The sequence below is a fragment of the Cnephaeus nilssonii genome, assembly GCF_951640355.1.
Source record: "Cnephaeus nilssonii genome assembly, chromosome: X".
Lineage (NCBI taxonomy): Eukaryota > Metazoa > Chordata > Mammalia > Chiroptera > Vespertilionidae > Cnephaeus > Cnephaeus nilssonii.
This window is the reverse complement of record NC_137071.1, coordinates 127,780,354-127,802,958: the sequence shown is the minus strand read 5'-3', so window position 1 is coordinate 127,802,958 and position 22,605 is coordinate 127,780,354. Positions and strand designations below refer to the sequence as shown.

The 22,605-nt window shown below is 43.0% G+C and overlaps 1 protein-coding gene across 5 annotated transcripts in view; it reads left to right on the top strand.

Moving 5' to 3' along the window:
* JADE3 (jade family PHD finger 3) overlaps nt 1-22,605 on the top strand; it is a 102,269-nt gene that overhangs the window by 31,732 nt on the left and 47,932 nt on the right. The gene's annotated exons all lie outside the window — the stretch shown is intronic.

Genomic DNA, 22,605 nt, shown 5'->3' with positions numbered 1-22,605 from the left:
ATGGTCCCCAAACCTTTTTCTAATCTTGGTTCCCCTCCCTGAATTTCCTTTTGTCGGTCATTGTTTCTCAGTGATACTCAGCCTGGAACTTTGTTGTCCGGTTGTTATCCAACTGAGGTAGATACGTTTCCAAACTCAGCCCAGACTGAGTAGCTGTATCACCCTGTGGTATTTGCTGGCATCAAAGACCGAACTGCTCTCATCCTTTATTTAGGAAACAGGCTTTTGAAAATTGCAGTGGCTTTACATATGTTCTAGTTAAATTTCATTCTGTTTTTTGCTTATCATACTGACTTTTGAATCTTCCCCTTTTCTCTGATGAATATTATTCCTTGGTAATAACCCTGTTTATCTCTGTTATTGATCAAAGTTTTGATCAGCACTGGGCCAAGGGCAAGACACCTTTCAGGTTTACTTTTCTGAAGCCTGGATTCTTCATCTTATCAACTGGAAAGTCCTGATAGCGTTTATAGTCCTGTCTGCCTCCACATATACTGTACCTATAAAGAATCCTATCTAATAAGGAGGGAATGCTAATTAGCCTTTTATGTATATATATATAATTTTAATTCACCCCTCTGAAAACAAGGGAAATTATGCCTCTCTCCAGTCTGTTGGGAGATCTGGTTTCTATGAGTTTTCATTAATGAGACATTGTGGTTCTGCTGTCATAGGTGCTAGTCTTTTAGCCCTGAGGAGAGGAACAAGATGGTTTTCAGAACTATGACCAGCCATGATACCTGTGCTCTCCTCCCCAGCTAGGGTATCTTTTCTCACTGCACCAGACCAAACCTGTTCATAGTTCCAGGCAATGTAAGGACTCTAGTAGCTCAGGTCATTACAAGTGAAGCTTGCTGGTGGTCTTTCTCGTGTTCGTTGAGACCAACTAACATGCCTAATTTTCAATGACTGTTTTTGTATTTGGATTCTTAATTACATATGTCAGAATCCCAACTCAAATTAGCCTGAAAAACAAAAAGGAAGTTTATTGGTAAATGAGTATCCCATGGACTGCTACCTGTAGGAATGGCTGCATCCTCACACACATTGCAGCCCTAAATCTCCTTCTCTCAGGCAGGATATATGGAGCAGATGCAGTGCCTCTTTTTCAATACTTCTGTCAAAAAAGTCCTTGGATGACTTGTTGATCTAGCCTGGGTCATGTGCCTTAGACCCAGGAGTTGTGTATGTGTTGGGGAGATTGAGATTGCCTTCACCCACACCACATGGACTGAGAGTGAGCCCTCATTCATTGCTCTTTTATACATGTGCTGAGTGTTTACTATGTAATAGGCACCATGTTAGGCTCAGGGGTTATCACATACACAACGCAGACATAGTCACTGCTTTCTTAAAATATATGTGTGAAAATATGGACTTTAAGGTGCTCACGGTAATAAAGGAGAAGTTACTGATGCTAGAAAGTAAATGACAGGGGTTCTGACCTACACTAAGGCAGATGAGGGAAGGCTGCCCTGAGGAGGTGTTGTTTGGATTAATGTGACATGAGGAGGAGTTAGCTGTGTGAAGTAGGAAGAGTGATGATGAGCAATCAGAAGCGGGCTGGGGGTGGAATAATACGTACAGAGCCGTGGAGTTAGAGAGGAGTCTGTTCCGGGCACTGAAAGGAGACCAGAAAGGGGGGCGGGGTGGAGAAGTGGTTGGCACCACCTGTTAGCAAGGCCCCATGGCTTGGGAGAGGTTTGGGAGCCATACAAGGTTAAAGCAGCAATTCAAAGTGATTAACAGCCCTGGCCCATGTGGGTAACTCATTTCCTGAGATACAGCTTAGTCTAGCTAATTATGTAACCAAAATAACCCACAATATCTGTCCAGACCTGGTTCAGGCACTGCCTGTCTCCCAGGAAACAGTCTTCACTGCCCCTCTCTTCCTGCCCCTGGGAGGGGGTGGGTTTTCCTCCATCCCTGCTCCCTTGCTGCCCTGCTCAGAGGACTCCCATGGTGTTGTTTACCCCATCCAGGGCTGGGCAGCACTTGTTGGTGTCCAGCCAGGCTCATGATTGGCATCTGTGCAAAAGTTATCATAGCAGGCCTGGCTTTGAAAGGCCTACTTGCAGGGTTGTCCCTTGCTTGGCGTCTGAGAACTTGATTTTCACGAGGGTTCCCACCATTCCCAGAACTGATAAGGGTGGTTCCTTGTGCCTGAACTGTTTATGCAAACAATGTAGTTTCCGCTAAACACCTGCTTTCCTTCTTGGAGTCTGGAATTTTGATGTTTGCCAATCAGAGGGTACCTATGTGACAAGCCTCCCATCAAAAACCTTGTGCACTGAGTCCCTAAATGAGCCTCCTTGGTAGACCACATTTCACATGCGTTGTCGTCACTGGTTGCTAGGGAAATTAGGCGCAACCAGTGGAACTCCGCTGGGAGAGGTCTCTTGGAAGCTTATGCCTGGTCTCCCTGTATTTCACCCTGTGCGCCTTTTCCCTTTGCTGATTGTGCTTTGTGTCTTTTCACTGTAATACATCATAGTCATGAGTATGATTATATGCTGAGTTCCCAGTATGCGAGTCTTAGAGAATCACAGAACTTGGGGTGGTCTTGGGGACCTCTGACACAGCACCCTTGCATAACAATCCTTCCTATATAATAAAAGGCTAATATGCAAATTGTCCCCTCAACCAGGAGTTCGACTAGGGGGAGGGGCTGGCCCACCAACTGCCCATGGCCCCCACCCCCCAGCTGACCCCACCCCGACCAGCACACACACACCCCAATCAGGGGCGGAGCCAGTCCACCAACCACCCATAGCCCCTCCAACCAGCCAGCCTGGCCCAATCTGCCAGCTGGACCCCACCTGTGCATGAATTCGTGCACCGGGCCTCTAGTTGTTAAATATTTGTTCAACACTTATTCAAAGGTGAGTGTGAACCTGGTGAAGAGAAAGGGACTCTGGTGGGCACTGATTGTCCCCTCTTTTTGAGCAGTCAGCTTTGGTCCTAAACTGTACTCTGCACTCTACTAAACTACAGTCCTACAGGGACCCACAAGAGAATCTGTGAGCACTGGGGAGCAATTGAAGGGTTTTACACTAAGGAGTAGCACAATCAGAAAAAATCATCAGGACAATTTGTGGGGAGAGTTTGCTTTACCAGATTAAAACTTACTGTAAAGCTACTATACTAAAAATAGTGTGGTAAAAGACTAGAATTTTGATCTAACACCCAGATTTTCCAAATTCCAGTCCAAGTTCCTTCATCAAATCTTTATTGAGTTTTCCCATGGGTTCTATAAGAATGAGCATGTGAGACTCAGTTCCTTCTCAGCTTTACTTCTGAGGCAGGTCATGCAAAAATGCAGGTCACTTACACCATCTGCAGTAGAACCCTCTGAATTTTTTGTTGTTATTAATTCTCACCTGAGGGTATTTTTTTCCATTGATTTAGAGAGAATGGGAAGGAGGGCGGAAGGAAGGGGGGGGAGAGAGAAAGAGAGAGGGGGGGCTTTGAGAGAGATACAACATTGATTGGTTGCCTCCTGCACTCACCCTACCACCCACCAGGGCCCGGGATTGAGCCAGCAACACTTTGGTACATGGGATGCTGCTCTAACCACTGAACACACTGGCCAGGGCAGGGTATTTTTCCCATTGATTTTCAGAGAGACTGGGGCGGAGGAGGGGGGGAGACAGAAAGAGAGAGAGAGAGAGAGAGAGAAAAGAGGAGAGTTGAGAGAGACACATCAATTGGTTGCTTCCCGCGCATGCCCTGACCAGGACCAGGGATTGAACCTGCAACCCAGGTCCTTGGGCTGACACTCCAACCACTAAGCCACATGGTCCAGGACCCCTCTGATTTTTTTTTAACGTGGTGATGATGTCAGCTGTCAAAGTAAGAATGTGGGGTTCTGAATTCAGAACACAGGGAACACAGTAAATAGTACTTCCTACCAGTCTCATGGATTGCTGATGTTTCAAACACTGCATATTAATAGCTTAGGGGTAATTTTGGCACTTTCAATTTTTATAGTTTTTCATTTGGTGAAAGTGAAATATTCCTCTTTCCACGGTCTGCTACCATTGTGATATTTCCGAAGGGAAAACTTAATGAGACCATTCAATAACCTTAGAGAAAAGAAAAAATGGGTTAAGACCCACTGAATGAAAGACCTTACGTTAAAAACCTTTGCAAGAGGAAAGCATGCTGCGCTGAGGGAGCAGAGGTGGGATGACAGAGTCGCTGTCACCGTTTTGCATTTCGAACAGTAAACTTGAAAGCGCAGGATCTTCTGACCACTGAAGCTGAAATTATGTGTTCAGTGTTTCTCATGAAACAACATTTACCATAAAAAGAGATGACATTTATACTTGGCTCAGGTGATTCTAAAAAATTGTAGTGCAGAAAACGTGCCAGTTCCAGACCCACACAGGCACACAGAAGCATTACATTGATTACATGTCTGTGTATTGGCCGATTCCTGAAATGGTGTCTCCGGAGGATTAAAATTGCCCCTCTGTTCTGAGCACGTGGTGTTGACTGTGGCCTGGGAGTGTGCCAGTTAGTTGCAGCACCTGCGCCTCCTCATCGGGTCTTGTTGGTGCAGCCCAAGAAGGCAGAGGCCAACCGCCTCAGCACTCCAGCCACACACGCGGGGCTGTACATCCTGCCAATGAGGCTTCTCTCTGACCAACAGGAGACCCAGAGATGATAGTCTAGCCCAGTGGTCGGCAAACTCATTAGTCAACAGAGCGGCACTGGTCTAGCCAGTTGGCTGCAGCTCTGGGGCAGGACAAGCAGTGGACGTGAGAATAAAATCAAGCATCCCCCCACCCCCCCCCCCCAAAAAAAAAACAACACAACAACAAACAGGCTTATGCTGATAATAATGATCAGACACCTTCTCTTGCATTAAACAACATTGAGGAATCCTGGGTGTGATGGCCTATTTGCCGTATGCAAATGCAACATGGGCAGAAGGTGCTCAGATCTGACCTAGAAATTTGAGATGTAGGTAGAGAGACCTAATACCCCACGGGGGACTCACAGGACAATTACCTTGAGTCTAGTGAGTGGAATACAACTCCTAAAGGAAACTAGGTGTTTTGAACTAAGAAATAATGTATGTAGAGGCAAGGCTTCATGTCTTTCTTTGTTTATTGTAAGTCCTCAAAAGTGTATAGGAATTAGGTTCTCCAGAGTAGGTGAGGGCTTTGGAGACAAAGGGAAAGACGCAAAGGATTTTGACAGCAAAATCCTGCAGTATTAGGTCGAACCATATGAAATTGCTGATACTCTGATATCTTGATCCGCAAAAATGGCAATTTCATATGGTTTAGCCTAATATAAATTAGTTTTATCATACAAATACTTTGAAAATATTCTCAGTTTATTATTGTATTGGGTTTAACTTTATCAGAGATGGAAGGATATCATTAATTCTTAGAAAGGCTTTTTTAATAATTTATGATATATCCCCATCACTTATCAAACTAGTGTATTTTTAGCAGCTCAGGGGTGTAACTGGTATACAAAAACTGCACATATTCAGTGTATGCAATTTTATGAGTTTGGACATATGCATATACCTGTGAAACCATCACCACAATCAAGGTAATAGACATATCCATCACCTCCAAAAGTTGCCTTGTGCCTCTTTTTGTGTGATAAGAACACTTAACATGAGATCTACCCGCTTACATTTTTAAGTGTATAATGCAGTATCATTAGTAGGTAGTATGTTGTATAGCAGATCTCTAGAACTTACTCTTCTTGCATACCTGAAATGTTATACTCATTGAATGACAATTGCCCAGTCCCCTCTCCAGTCCCTGGCAACCACCAACCATTCTTCTCTCTGCTTCTATGAGTTTGACTACTTTAGACACCTCATATACACTGAGTGGCCAGATTATTATGTATATTAGAGGCCCGGTGCATGAATTCGTGCATGGGTGGGGTCCGGCCAGCCTGGCCAGGGGGAGGGGACATGGCAGTTGGCCGGCCTGCCTGCTGGTTGAACTCCTGGTTGAGGGGACAATTTGCATATTAGCCTTTTATTATATAGGATTATTATATAGGATATACACTGAGTGGCCAGATTATTATGTGTTCAGAGATCATCATAATCCGGCCACTCAGTGTGAGTGTAATCTTGTAGTATTTGCCCTTCTGTGACTGGCCTTTTCATTTAGCATAATGTTCTCAAGGTTCATCCATGTTGTTGCAAATGGCAGGATTACCTTTTTAAGGGCTGAATAATATTCCATGGTGTGTGTGTGTGTGTGTGTGTGTGTGTGTATCATGTTTTATTCATTCATCTGTCAATGGACATTTGAATTGTTTCCATATCTTACTGTTGTGAATATAGTGAATGTGAGGGCACAGATATCTTTTCAAGATCCTGACTTCAATTCTTTTGAATATATATTGCTTATAATTGATTATGTGAGTTCCGGTATATGTCTTTATTAACTACTTCATAGTTAAAACCTTTGAAAGAGGTTTATAATTAAGCTTTTGAGTTGGTATCTGCCCTGCCTTTACTGGAGTGCACTGAAGGGTAACACTGGAGTAAATGAAGAGAATGGGGATTATAACTAAAAAGAATAGGGATTCTAATAGCAATGCTAATTAAATTCTCTTCAGGTGAGGGTTTAGGGGTGTGGGATGTGTTACTCTAACATTCTAATTAACTAGCTAACTTCTTTTTTTTAATGCTCACCTGAGGATATTTTTCTATTGATTTTTAGAGCGAGTGGAAGGGGGATAGAGAGAGAGAAAGAAACATAGATGTGAGAGACACATCGATTGGTTGCCTCCTGCGTGCATCCTGTCAAACCTGCAGCCCAGTTCCATGCCCTTGACCGGGAATCGAGCCCGAGACCCTTTGATGCACGGGCTGATGCTCGAACCCCTGGCCGGGGCAGCTACTGAACCTCTGACTGCAGGCGCCACTCGCCTCTCGGCTGAGGAGGCAGCTACAGCTGCGTTCTCATCAGGCGGGATGGGAGCTTTGCAGATGGTGCCATTTGCTGTCTGTGGAGCTGGTGACTGACCCTCTGTGGTCTTGTCCTTAGCTAGAGTGCCCTCTTGGTGGAGCCCAGCGGCAGTGCCAGCTTTGGAGAAGAATTCAGTCTCTAATGTGATGCAGTGTAGTAGGACTGAGGTGTGTGATGACATTTTCATTCTATAGTTTAAAAAACAACAACTGCCTTCTAAATTCTATCAGTTAACCATTGCCATATACCTAGCCACTTCAAAAGGTAGTGGCTCAAAATAGTAATTACTTATTTAGTCCATAATTCTGCGAGTTGACCGTTTGAGCTTAGGTTCAGCTTGGTGGTTCTAGCTGGTCTCCCTTATGCCCGTGGGCAGCTACAGGTCAGCAGGGAGCCCTGCTTCTGAAACGGCTGGCTGTCGGCTGGGGCCATGGCAGGGGGCAGAAGCACTCAGGCCATCTCTTACCCTGCCGCAGACTAGCCCAGGCTTGTTTGCATGGCAGCTGAGCAGGTTTCTAAGGCTGAATAGAAGCCGCGAGGCTTCTTGAGGCCTAGGCCCAGAGCTGTGTGACTACATCACCCCCTCTGCTACAGTCTGGTGCCCTAAGCAAGTCCAGATTCAAGGAGTGGGACGAAGTTCCCAAGTCCCCTTGAAAGGGCATTTGGAAAGGCTGGAGAATTAGGGCCATTGTTCCTATGTCACACAAAGAGAGATGACTCTTCTTGCCCTAGCCGGGGTTCTCAGTGGTTAGAGTGTTGGCCCATAGGCCGAAGGATCACGGGTTCAGTTCCCAGTCAAGGGCATGTGCCTCGGTTGCAGGTTGGATCCCCGGCCTGGGTCAGGGTGCATGTGGGAGGCAACCAATATATATATCTATATATCTATCTATCTATCTATATAGATAGATAGATAGATAGATAGATAGATAGATAGATAGATAGATAGATAGATAGATATAGATATACATCTCCCTCCCTCTCTCCCTTCCACTCTCTAAAGTCAATGGAAAAATATCCTTGGGTGAGAATTTTTAAAAAAAAAAATATTTGAAGATTCTTAAAGGCTTCAGTTAATACTTTAACATGTAAAGACTCGTGTGTTCTGTATGTTCAGAGTTAAAGACTAATCAAATTAAACACTGATCAGAAACAAAGAGGAAAGTATTAAACTTGGTGATAAGTCAGAGCCTTGATGGCAGTCCTTTTGTGAAGCTGAATTTGGGGGGGGGGGACTTGGATACTCTGATAGCGAACGTACCTCACATTTTAATCAGTTGTTAGTTCCAGATCCTTGCTCCTAAATGACGCCAAGAATACAAAAGGGGGTGTCGGATGGAGCCGCAGGTGCTTTTACACCGCTCTCAGGAGGAGGCAGGGCCCGAGTCTCCTTCCCGCTCAGTCCGGATGGGCCCGGTGACTGCTTCCACCACCGCACGGGGTACGTGACCTCTGAGGCGGCGTCCTGAAACGCAGGCCAGCCTGTGCATTGTTCATGGGACAGTCATGCTTGGGGGCCGCCCGTGCTGGAGAGGCCTCGTGTGTGCGTTCCAGAGATAGGCTCGGCTCAGCCCAGCCACCCCTGTCAGAGGGGCCAGATAAACGAAGAAGCCTCCAGATAATTCCAGCTGTTCTTCCCAGCTGAGGTCCCAGGCCTCTTGGAGTAGAAAACAGCCATCCCTGGCCATGCTTTATCTGAATTCCTGACCCGAAGAATTTGTGAGATGATAGGACGGCGGTTGGTTGATGCCGCTGTGTTTTACAGCGGTTGGGTACCCAGCAGCTGGTACCTCGAGCAGCATCAATGAACAGGCACGTAAATTAACTGTCTTCTAAGAAAACGGTGGACACTGAGCTAAGAATTGTATGTAATTTTACATGTCACAAAATATGACTTTGGCTCTTTTCAACCATTTGAAGATATAAAAGCCATGCTTAGCTCATGAACTATAATAGCAAAGCCAAGCAGTGAGCTGGGTTTGGCCGAGGGGCCATGGTTAGCTGATGCCCGCTTTCAAAGATGATGCAGTACTTGTAAAATTAAAACCAAAGGCTCTGATTTCATACTTTAAACTTATATCTTCTCTCTAAACACAGTGATGATTGATAAAATTGAAAATTAGACATATCTGTGATCGAAAAACAAACAAACCTCTGGACCAGAAACAGATCAAATAGTAAGCGGAGATTTTTTAGTCACAGGCCCCTAGTTACTGGCATGCTGGAATCTACAGCCAAAAAAAAGGGTAGGGATGGCTAGGAATTATATTTCTGTAGATAATGAGGATCAAAACACTCAGTAGGTGGGGCAATGATCCCTAACTGTGAAGTCAGGGATTGCCCATGGACAGAGACAGGAAAGATATTACTCCTATTCAGAGCTGCAAGCAGGAGAGCGAAGAAAGACTCTCAGGGCCAGAGACAAGTGTACTGTTGGCTTACTGTCGACGTCTGAACTTTTCTCCCTGTTGGGGTGATGGGAGGAAGCAGCTCTCAGTGGACAGAAGGTAAATGACGAAGGAAGCAAATGAATTTTTTCCAAGGTTAGTCTGCAAACAAAAATTTCAAAATGGTGACAGTTGTCCAAATTAGCAAGCAGTAAATAAATTCACCCCAAATGCGAATCATTTAAGAATGACTATTATTTTTTTAAAATACAACTTTATTGATTTCAGAGAGGAAGGGAGAGGGAGAGAGAAACATCAATGATGAGAGAGAATCATTGATCAGCTACCTCCTGCATGCCCCCGACTGGGGATTGAGCCCACAACCCGGGCGTGTGCCCTGACCAGGACTCAAACCGTGACTTCTGGTTCATAGATGGACGCTCAACCACTGAGCCACACCATCTGGGCATCAGTGTATGGTGCCAGGTGGGTACTGGAAATATCGGGGGGAACACCTTGTAAAGTATATGTTTGTCTAACCAACAAGCTGTACACTTGAAACTAATACAAAATAGTATTGAATATAAACTGTCATTAAAATTTTTTTTAATTTTAAAAAAGAATGAATTAGAGGAAGAAAATGCATGTCAATCTTAAAAAAGGAAGGAAGAGCCCTGGCCGGTGTGACTCAGTTGGCCGGAGCAACTGTCATGCTGTACACCATAAAGGTGGTGGGTTTGATTCCCAGTCAGGGCACATACCCAAGTTGCAGGTTCAATCCCCGGTCGGGGTGCATGCAAGAGGCAACTGATTGATGTTTCTCTCTCACATCCATGTTTCTCTGTGTGTGTCTTCCTCTTCCTCTCTCTCCCCCCCCTCTCTGTCCCTTCCTCCCTCTTCCACTTCCCCTTTCCCCCTTTCTCTAATATCAATTTAAAATTTTTAAAGGAAGAGAAAGAAAATAAAGGAAAATAAAAATGGCACAAAAAGTATTTTTAAAAAGAAAAATATTTCTCCATTTAGAGCGGTCTAAGAATTGGAACAGATCGCCTTGTTAGCTAATGAGCTCCCTGTCACTGTCAGGTAGAGTTTAGATGTGTTCTGGTCAATTGTGTAGAAAGATACATTGGTGAGTGTCTGGGTGTTTTAGTCTGTTCAGTTCTCAACAGTTTGCCCACAGTTTTAAGCATTATAAACGAACGAGTTATTCTGTGGAACTGACCTGCCTTGTCTGGCAGCTCTCCACAGATTCATCAAATCAATGGGCCAAGTTAATTTATGCGCCTTTGATCTTGAAGGCTGAATTTAAACTGCAGGTTCTCAGATTTTTAAAAAAATATATTGAGGCTTAGTGTCCAGGCAAGTTTCATTGCTATGACAATCAACCCATGGTTTGGGCTCACAGGTATTTTTGACAAGGTAGCCACTTTCCACACAAAACAACGAGGCTCTAATTCAGGTTTTTTGAGTTTTATTTTTATCTGCCCATCACTTTTGTGACGCACTGTTTCTTGGAACAATTCAAATAGCCGTGAGATGATAGGAGAAATGGATACAGAAGAAAAATCTGTTTCCTTCACTCTGGGATTCCTATTCCCATAGGGATGCTTTCCATTAAAGTAGGCGTTTGCTTTCCTCGTGCCAAGAGGAGATAATTACTCTCCATCTATGCTCTCTAGTCCTCACCTCGAACTTCTAGTGATCCCTTCAGTGAGCATTGCAAACAATCCAGGTGTAACCCTTTGCTGTTTCGTCTCAAATGACTAGTCTGTATCCAAACCTGGCTTCCCTGGGGGACTGGGGCGTGAACAGCGTAAGTGACTGAGCTCAACTAATTCTCAGAAAGCCACGTTTTAGTCAGTACTTTCCAACTCTCTCACCATCATTTCTTTTTACAGAACTGACAAGTGGTATAGCTAATTAATTAGTTTTATTTCTCAAGTTATACATTTAAAATTCTCCATGTTAACCTTTGGGAAATGCTAATGCAGAGTAAAAGAACCATAATTCAGACAGGGAAACTAGAAAATAAAAAGTATACGAAAAAGCAGCTCTCCACCCACCAAGAAAAAGCAGGAGCACTAGGTATGGTAATATTTATCTTCTAAGGAAAAATAGGTACATTCTTGTTACCAACTGACTTCGCTTCTAATGGCCCACAGATAGGGGGTCAGCCTTCCAATGCTCCCTTGGCCTGTAAGTTTTACTTATTTCTTAGCCTGTTTGTTTCCTGGATCTGGGAGAATGCATTAAGTGAACATCTCACAAATCCACGGGTTGATCCTTTTTCTTTCTCAATTTGACACTTTCCAGATACGTTAGGAACATGGATTAAATGCCCTTTGCATCATTTGCTTACTTTTTTAACAGCTAGTTCTTTTTGAAATAATTTTTTGTTTTAAAGTAATAACTTTTGAGATAATATGTGTAACTTCAGCGAGGATTGCAGAAATAGTACAGACCACACTTCCTGTTCCAGATAAGATAGAGTAGACACATTTCACTCTAGTCCAGTTAAATGTAATGACATAGGTAACTTAAAAGTAAATGGGTGGGAAAAGATATACCATGCAAATATCAAAAGAAAGTTGTAGTGGCTACATTAATATCAGATAAGTTAGACATCAGAGCAAAGAAAATTATCAGGGACAAAGACAAGCACTACATCACGATTCACAGGGTCAGTCCATACAGAAGACACACCAATCTTAAATGTGTATGCATCAAATAACAGAGCTTCAAAGTACCTGAAGTACAACTCAACATAACTGAATTGAGAAATAGACAAATCCACAATTATAGTTGTGAACTTTAATGCTCCTTTCTTAATAGTTGATAGAACCAGTAGATAGAAAATTAGCAAGGATATAGAAGAAATTCCACCACCAATCAACTGATCTAATTGACATAGAAAGTTTCACTTGACAACATCATAATATATTTACTTTTCAAGTACACATGTAACGTTAACCAAGATAGACTATATCCCAGGTCATAAAACAAACCTCAACCAATATAAAGAATTGAAATCATACAGAGCATATTATCTGATCATAATGAAATCAAATTAGAAATCAAAATCAGACTACAGAAAAGACTCCAAACACTTGGAAACTAAACAACACACTTCTCATTGATCCGTGGATCAAGGAGGAAGTCTCAAGGGAAATAAAAAAATACATTGAGCCCTGGCCAGTGTGGCTCAGTGGTTGGAACCTCGTCCTGAGTACCAGAATGTCTCGGGTTTGATTCCTGGTCAGGAGCACATACCTAGATTGCAGTTCCATCCCTGGTCAGGGTGCGGCGCATGTGGGAGGCAACCTATCAATGTATCTCTCTCACATTGATGTTTCTCTCTCTTTCTCTCTCTCTCTCTCTCTCTCTCTCTCTCTCTCTCCCCCCCCCCCACTTCCTCTTTAAAATCAGTTTTAAAAAATACATTGACCTGTATGAAAATGAAAATACAGCATATCAAAACTTGTAGGATGTAGCTAAGTCAGTGCTGAATAGGCAATGTTTTAAAATATATTTTTATTTATTTCAGAGAGGAGAGAATTATTGACCGGCTGCCTCCTGCACACCTCCAACTGGGGATTGAGCCCGCTGTGGGGCACATGCCCTAACTGGGACTTGAACCGTGACCTCCTGGTTCGTAGGTCAATGCTCAACCACTGTGCCACACTGGCTGAGCCTGAGTGGGAAATTTAAAGCACCACATGCTTAAATGAGGAATAAATGAAAGGTCTCAAATGAATAATCTAGGCTTTTACCTTAAGAAAGTAGAGGGAAAAAAGTAAAACTCAAAGCAAGCTGGAGAAAAGAAATAATAAAGAAAAAAGAAGTTAATGTCCTTGAAAACAAAAACAGTAGAGAAAAACCATGAATCAGAAAGCTGGTTCTTTGAAAAGAGAGATTCTGACTTCATTGGTAATGAGTGCAGTTGGAGCACTGGGATTTTGACAAGCTCCTAGATGATTCCAGTGGGCAATAGGGGTTGAGAACCTCTGCTGGGGAGGCTAGGTACAGTTTCTTGGGGTTTAACCTGTATTGGCATTTATGGCCTAGCCCCTTTCATTCTTCTTGGGGAAATTTTGTAGCCATTTCCTTTCCTCTCACTTTCTGTTGTCCTCCAAGTCAGTACTGACTCTTTCCCTTTGTGCGTTCGCTTCCATGGAGTCTCACTGTGGCTTCGCCACGGGCATTGCTCAGACTGGAGCCACCCCCTCCCGTTCACATCCTCGCCACCTTGATTGATTTTGGTATGAACTCTGAAACCCCCCTCTATCGGTTTGCAACACATCATTGGTCACCAGTTTTAGGCTGTGATCACCCAAGCCATAGTGACAGCGTGTCTCGTGCACCTGGTCCTGTGGCCCTCGCTCTGTGGGAGGGAGCCCAAGGAAGGGCTTGGTTTCTCAGTTCTGGTAGCCAGTTCAGAGCCTTCCCTCTGTTAACACGGTATTCACAGTTGGTGTGCGATGGATTTGAACTTGCTCAGTAAGTTTGGGATTGTTTCTGTTTCTTTGGCCTTATATGTGAGGCCTACAAGCCTGTTATTGTTACTAAAACCTGGGGTAAAGGTTATTTTTTCTCTTAATAAATTCTGATGATTATTTTAAATCAGGTAGACATGTGAGTAAATATTTCACGGTGGAAGCAACTCACAGCAGCAGGTAAATTCATTTCTGTTGGGAAAAAAAGTAAAAGTTATTCTTGTTGATTTACTTTATTCTTAAGAGGTCTTATTTGCAAATGGTGTTTTATCTTAAAAGGATTTATGTTTTATAAAATGTCTCTTTTTATTAACATGCCAAGCCTACTTATTTATCTGGATAGTTGAAATTGTTGAATATGTGTAAATAAATTAAAAAGAAAATGTACTACTAATTTTTAATGCTTTTTTAGTTTCAATATATGTACTTTATTTTTTTCTGTTCAATTACAGTTTACTTTCAATATTATTTTGTGTTGGCTTCAGGTGTACAGCATAGTGGTCAAAGTGTTACCCCTGATATTTCCAGCACCCGCCTGGCATCTACATAGTTATTACAAAATGATTCCCTCTGCTGTACTTTATATCCCCATGACTGCTTTGTAACTACCAATCTGTACTTCTCAATCCCTCACCTCTTTCACCCAGTCCCCCAGCTCCCCTCCCCTTTAGCAACCACCATTCTGTTCTCTGTGACTTTATTTCTATTTTGTTTGCTCATTCATTTTGTTCTTTAGATTCTACATGTAAGTGAAATCATCTGGTACTTGTCTTTCTCTGACTGACTTATTTCACTTCTATACTGCTAAATGTTTTTAAGTTGTTGGAACTGGGGTCTTTTTCCTTACAGGCATAGAACAGATTTTAATGTAGAAGGGACTAAGGCCATTAGAATCTGTCCAGAAAGCATTACAGAATAGACCACCCAGGCTGAAACCTTCCAGTGAGGTCTGTATGAGTCAAACAGTGGACTGAGAGATTAGGAAAGAAGGAGAGAATTAGGAGAGTGATAATTCAATTGTATGCTTCCAATTTCCAGTATTGTTTCTTTCATTAAAAGAAAGGTTTCTTGCCCAGCCAGCGTGGCTCAGTGGTTAAGCATTGACCTTGAACCAGGAGGTCACGGTTCGATTCCCAGTGAGGGCACATGCCCAGGTTGTGGGCTCAGTCCCCAGTGTGGGGCGTGCAGGAGGCAGCCAATCAATGATTCTCTCTCGTCATTGATGTTTCTATCTCCCTCTCCCTTCCTCTCTGAAATCAATAACAATATACTTTTTTTTTAAAAAAAAAAGAAAGGTTTCTTACAGTTTAGACCAGCTATGGCCTGTGAGCCAAATCTAGCCTGCCACCTATTTTTGTATGGTCTTCAAGCTAAGAATGGTTTTTACCTTTTTAAATGGTTGATAAATGAAAAGTACTATTTCATGACATGTAAAAAAATTTTTATGAAATTCAAATTTCAGTACAATAAAGTTTTATTGGAACATAGCCATGCTCATTTGTTTATGTACTACTTATGGCTGTTTTCATGCTACCACAGCAGGTATGAGTAATTGCAAAAGAGAACCGTATGGCCAGCAGAGCCAAGAGTATTTGCTATCTGGTCTTTTATAGAAAAAGTGGGCCAAACCCTGATTTAAATTCATTTCCCAGCCTGGCCTTCTCATGTAAGATGATCGCTCATCAGAGGGTTTGAAATTCCCAAATAATTTGTTAACAAGTCTGTATCTTAAAGGGGGTAAGCCTGTTTCTTGGCAACAGGCATAACTGTGGACAACGTAGAAATACTGGTCAGAATGGCAGGAGCCTACCTAGGTAAATTCTTATTTTCTTCTTTTACTGAAATGCTCCTTGCGGACTTTTGGAAAAGAGTTGACTTCCATACTTATCTCATCACAGGGGACTGGTGAGTCACAATATGTATCTTAATTTAAAAAAACAACTTTAAAATGACCGAGATGAAGGTGTTCTTTAGGGAAGTACAGAAAAGTATATCTACTCCCACTTCTGGTAGCTCTTCTTTTTTAAAGACAAATCATCGGTTAGGGGTGAGGAAAAGCAGTAAAATATGTATAATACATTCTTTTTGTTTACTCAGCCTCTAGGTAGCTATTACTGGCTGTAGTCACTGGACTACTGAAATGTGGTCGAGATGAAAGATATTCGAGACCAACAGGCTTGGAGGGAAGTTTTGGTTCTATAATATTGAAGCACATTGAATTGTTTGGCAGAGAGGGGTGAATTCTGAATTAAAGCACAGATGGTGGACTGAAATGGTCTCAGTGTAGAGAGGGTTAGTATTGTGTACCCCAAAGCAGAGGTAATCAGCTCAAGAAACACATTTATGGTATTCATGGTTTCTGGGAGGGTTTTTGCCCCCATGGCGGGAATTGACCTTTAAGAATGTAAGTATGCTGTTCTGGTCTGACCAGTGGCCATCTGTCTCTGTTAATGGCTCTGAAGGATATTTTCCTGAAATCCTAAGGGAGCTGGACTTCAAGGTACTTCTGCACTTAAGGATTACTTCCAAATACCATCATGGATTTATCCTCCCTGATTTTATCTCAGTCCTTCCTGAACCTGTTTACATTTTCATTCTGTTCCACTCCTTGAGCTGATGAGTTCTCGAAGTTCCCCAAGCATTGCTCAAAGCCCTGCTTTCTTTTTGATAAAATTGCCTTTGGGTTTTGGGGAGTGCCCCTTTGTTACTTTACCTTGGATTGGGCGAATAAACTGAAGGCAGTCATTTCTGTACTCTCGATTCTTATCGATTTCTGCTTCATTCTTGTAGAGCAAGGTTTCTCAACCTTGGCAGTATTCACACTTTGGGCCAGATAAGTCTGTGCTTGGTAAGGGACTGTCCTGTGCCTGGTAGGCTGTTTACCAGCCTCCTTGGCCTCTGCCCCCTAGATGCCAGTAACACCTCCCTTCCCATTCGTGAGAACCAAAAATGTCTCCAGATATTGTCACGTGTCTCCGGGGGACAGAGTTGCCTTCAGTTGGGAACCACTGCTTTAGATATTTGTCTTTTCCAAACTGCACATTTTGTGCAGATTGTATTGTGCTTTTCTGATTTTTTTCTTTTGCTCTGATATATGCCCATCTTGAATGACAGTGACTGCTACTTTTATAGTTTCAGTTTTTTCAGGTCAGCTGCATCATTTGTGGGTGGTGAGGAGGACAGATACCTCAAAATCGTAGAAGTATTTTTTCTAATTTTAGATGTTCTATATGTGTACTGTAAAAATGTGGAGGATGGGAAGAAAATTGAGAATGTTTTTAACCCCCAGAAATCCATCACTTCAATGTTACTAACATAACTGATGTTGGTAAATTGGTTTATGGCCTTCATCTATTTTCTATATATTTTATTTCATAGATGTGCTGTCGCTATAAAATCAATTTTTATACTGTTTTATCCACTTAACGTTTTAACATAAATGTTTTCCTGAATACCCTGTTTAAATGATTGAATGAAATACTATAATATTAATATACTTCAATAATTTCTCTTTCGTTCGATAGCTAGGTTTCATTTGTTTTTTTTTATTATGGAGTTATAATGGGCATTTTTGTTCCTAAGTTATTTTCTGTGTTTTGGGTTTATTTTCAGAGATGAATGTTGGAAGGAGAACTCCTGGGTCAAAGGGTATAAATATGTTTAAAGTGGAGCCTTACATTATTTTTAAGCTGCTGCATGGCCCTGTGGAGAGCAGTGAACGGGGGCTCTTGCACTGCTGATGCATTTCAGAAGTATGTCTCATGGGCTTGTAGAAGGAAAGAAAAGGGCTGTGTTGGAGTTAATCACTTTTCCTTGCCTGCCTGCTCTTCTGTGGGAATATTAATGGAGAGTCGAGCAGACTTAGATTCCAAATAATCCCATTGGGTTGAATTCCAGGCAGTGCTCCTTTAAAAGAGAGTTTCAGCCCTAGCCGGTTTGGCTCCGTGGATAGAGTGTTGGCCTGTGGACTGAAGGGTCCAGGGTTCGATTCCGGTTATGGGCACATGCTCGGGTTGCGGGCTCAATCTCCAGTGGGGGGCGTGCAGGAGGTAATCGATGATTCCCTCTCATCATTGATGTTTCTATCTCTCTCCCCCTCTCCCTTCCTCTCTGAAATCAATAAAAAATATATTTTTAAAAAAGAGAGTTAAGAGTTTCACCCAAGGAAGGCGTCTACTTTATGCATATGTATTTTGCCTGGCTTACAATCAGTGTTAAAATCAATCAGCCTGCTGTTAATCATTTTGATTGAGATTATAGTGGGAATGAGATCTGAAAACTGCCATCAAATTACTGTTCCCAAGGGTGCAAAGTGAGGTCTGATGCACATTTCATTTCTGCCAATACTCATTTTGGGAGGTGAGGAAGGAAAGAATGCCTTTATAATGTCTATACCCTGAACAGTGAACTAGAAAATAAACAGCTGAATAGTATTGTACATCCAAATGTCAGTCATCAAGGCACATCCTGAAGTTACTCCAAGATTACACTGTTCTTATTTATAATTTTACATAACGAAAACGTTCATTCTACTTTGAAAACGTGCCACTTTCTGAAGATTAACACGTTGTCTTAAGGAGGGGTGCCTAGAAGCAGAACCGGAGACAGTGTTGGAACCTACATGACACATTGAGGGAGTGCCCCGAGGAGAAACCTATCAGGGAGTGAGGACAAACGGGTAGGGAAGAGGAAGGAGCTAAAGTAAGGATACGGTCTGAGGAAAGTCTAGCCTTAGCCTGATCGGCTTGGAGGGCTGTAGAACAATTACTGGGTGCTGGCTGTCCCTGGGAAGGAGATAGGCAGAGTGGAACCTCCCTGGCAGGACTCCAGCGCCTAAGCCTTAGGAGAGGGACAGCTGTGAGCCCTTAGCATCTAACAGGTAGTAGCGGGGAGATGGGTCATATGCTTACTGGGTAAAAGAGGCAGGTGGTGCACCACAGCGTCTATTACTCTTCCGCATGTTTATTCTGTGCAGGACACGGTAGTAAGACCTGGAGGTGTAAGAGATGAATGTGACATAGTCCCAGCTTTCAAGAAGTTTGTCATCTAGCGGCAGGGCTGACCATGTAAAGAATGTTTATAGTGCAAGTCAGTTACTTTCTACACAGTCAGATTTCGGTGGAAAGTGAAAGAGTGAATGATTGTGTGAGAGGGGCATCGAGGGAGCTTCATTGAGGAGAGCCCACAAATTGGTAGGACCAGATGGGGGAGGGGAATGGGCTGGCCAAGATAAGTAGGAAGGGAACTGTAGACAGAAGAGCCCGGTGCCAAGCTTGGCAAGTATGAAACAAGATGATGTGTTCATGGAATCACATGGGGCAGAGCATGTGCCGGAGGCAGAAGAGCAACAACTGATGAGACATGACAGATTGGAGCCAGAATACTCTAGGCCTGGAAGGTCATGCAGAGGAGGCTGGGCTTAGAAGAGGCAACATTCCAGCTGTTGAGCATCTTTGCCATTATTATTTTGAACTCTGTGTCTGTGTGTCTGATAAATTGCTTTTTTTTTAATCTTTTTATTGACTTCAGAGAGGAAGGGAGAGGGAGAGAGAGATAGAAGCATCAGTGATGAGAGAGAATCATTGATTGGCTGCCTCTAGCACACCCCCCACTGGGGATCGAGCCCACAACCCGGGCATGTGCCCTGACCCAAAATTGAACCGTGACCTCCTGGTTCATAGGTTGATGCTCAACCACTGAGCAACGCCTGCCAGGCTCTGATAAATTTCTTATCTCCATTTCATTTAGCTCTTCTTTTGGAGGATTCTCTTGTTCTTTCATTTGGGGCTTGTTTTTTATCTCCCCATTTTGGATGCTTATTTGGGTTTTGAGTCTGTGTGTTAGGTAGATCTGCTACGAATCCAAGTCTCTAGTGCAGGACAGTGTCAGACACTGTTTGTGACTGGTTCTGAATGCCCTGTTAGGAGCTAGATGCAATCCACAGCTTGTGGATCCCTCTTCTGGGGCTGGGTGCCTTTGGAAAGGACCAAGATGTGCACCAGGGTCTGCTTTTCCTAGCCCTGGGCCCCAGATTAGATCAGGCAAAGACTCAAAGCCTCCAGAGACCCGCCTCTGCCCTCAGTCTCATTGACATTCAATTTTGATTAGCCTCAAGCTATGGACCACAGGGTGGGGTGAGAGGTCTTTCAAGAGGGTGGGGCAACTGCCTTCCCCCCCACCGCCCCCAGGGAAAAACTGCCTGGATAGCAAAAGTTCACTGGAGAAAGATGTCCTCTGCAGTGTGAGGGAATGGCTCAGCACAGGAAACTGGGGTGGCTGCCCTCCCAGCTCCAATGCCAGAGCCCCAAGCTTCCTGGAAATGCAAATCAATGTTTTCCAGTAAATTTGGGAATCTTTCAGCCATTATTTTTTCTGCTTTTTCTCCTTCCCTTCTGTTGCATATATGTTGGTGCACTTAATGGTGTCCCACGTTTCTGTGAAGCTTTATCTTCATCTTTTTCCTCTCTGTTCTTTTGCTTGCATTATCTATACTGATGTATTTCAAGTTCACTAATTCTTTCTTCTTCCAGTTCAGATCTACTGTTGAACCCCTTTAGTGATTTTTTTTATTTTAGTTATTTTACTTTTCAGTATCAGAGTTACCATTTGTTTTTTTTAATACTTTCTATCTCTTTATTGATATTCCTTTAAAAATAAATGTATTTTTATTATTGATTTCAGAGAGGAAGGGAGAGGGAGAGAGAGATTAAAAAAAACAATGAGCCGAAACCGGTTTGACTCAGTGGATAGAGCGTCGGCCTGCGGACTCAAGGGTCCCAGGTTCGATTCCGGTCAAGGGCATGTACCTTGGTTGCAGGCACATCCCCAGTAGGAGGTGTGCAAGAGGCAACTGATCGATGTTTCTCTCTCATCGATGTTTCTAACTCTCTATCTTTCTCTCTGTAAAAAATCAATAAAATATATTTTTTTAAAAAACAATGAATGAGAGATAATCATTGATTGGCTGCCTCCTCCATGCCCCACACTGGTAATTGAGCCCGCAACCCAGGCATGTGCCCTGATGGGGAATTGAACATGACCTCCTGATTCATAGGTCAACGCTCAACCACTGAGTCATGCCAGCTGGGCTGATATTGTTACCTTCCTTTATTTCTTTTTTTTCCTGTCCTTTATTTCTTTAATTATGTTTTTTTTTTTAGTTCTCTGAACATATTTATATGATTAATTTGAAGTCTTTGCCTATTAAATCTGACATGTTTGCTCTCACAAGCATTTTCTGTCACTTGCTTTTTGGCTAGTGTATAGGTCATACTTTCCTATTTTCATATCTCGTATTTTTTGTTGGAAACTGGACATTTTAGATAATATAATGTAGTAACTCTGGATACTGGCACCACCCCCCTGGGCTCTTTATTATTATTTCCTTCTTTAGTGACTATCGGATTATTTTTATTGAAGTCTATTTACTCCTCCCTTTTGCCCTGCAGTGTGAAGTCTTGTTGCTTCTTAAGAGTACAGCCTTTGGTATGCCCACAGTTACCCTGCAATAATAGTATTTTTTGGCAGGGCTTTTTTTTTTGTCTCTTTCCCTGACCACACCCAGCTATTACGTTTTCACTAATTGCTGGCTGATTGCTCTGTTGTTTTTAATAATGCCCAGGGGCATAAATTGCTCCACAAACTGATCCATTCAAATTAGGGCTCCTTTGAAGGGATAGTTCCCAAGATCAGTGTTTGAGATTTCCTTCCAGCTCTGTATTTCCCTGATTCTGTCCAGCATGCTAGCCAACGTAGGCAAGAACAACTTTTCCACACTCTGTTACAAATGAAGTGATTACCACTGGGGGAAGATTTGGGGCCCTCTATTCCATGACCTGCTTCCCCCACTAGGCAAAATCTCAGAGCCACAGCTCTCTAGTACAGGGGGTCGGGGACTATTATGTATTTCCCTCTGAGTGGCATCCCCAAGCCTCCTAGGTTTGCGTCTACTAATGTAGAACCCTCATTCCACCATAGCCAAGCATAGCCTCCATCCCAGGAGTGGGGGCCACCTGGAAGAAGAGAGCCCTCACCTCTCAGCCACACTTTGCTGGAACTTAGCCTCAGCAACAGGTAGCTGGGGACAGGGTGAGAAATGCTGGTGTCCTGTCCCTCCCAGGAAGAAAGCCTTGCAGCTGGGAGCTGGGAGCTGGGGCATAGGGAGCTCTGTGTTCTTAGATGCACCAGTCCGGTGTGACTGACATCTGTGCTGGGCTGGAGGATAAAGGGAATGGGTCTAGGCCCAAATACTATAGACTCTTACCTACTGAGTTTTAGTAGCTTTCCTTTGACAAATGCTTCTTCGTTTGCTGTAGGAGCTTAGATTTTAAATGGGTGGGTTTTTTTGTTTGTTTTTAACATAATTTTCACCGGTTTCACTGAGGAGTGGGTCCATGTAGCTCTTCACATTGTCATGCCAGGAGGGGGACTCTATTAGCTTTATAACAGGCAGTTTTGTTTCCGTTACTCCCAATTGTTTACAGTGGCCTTGTGAGCAATCTATTTCCTTAGGAGATCGTGAGTGGCTCAAAGGCAGTAGCCATGACCATTATCCCTTGTGGAATCATGATTGGCCTAGTAGCATTTTGTATACTGTGGCACATAATAGAATGTCAGTTACTGATTATATCACTATCTTTTTCTAGTTTATATTTTGAGCACTCCCCTTGTGACTTGATATATCTGTGTCCTCCTTTTTTCCTACATTCTAGTGCTGGAGTGTTTCTAGAAAGATGGGGCCTCTTTTTTATCTGCCATTGGCTACACACA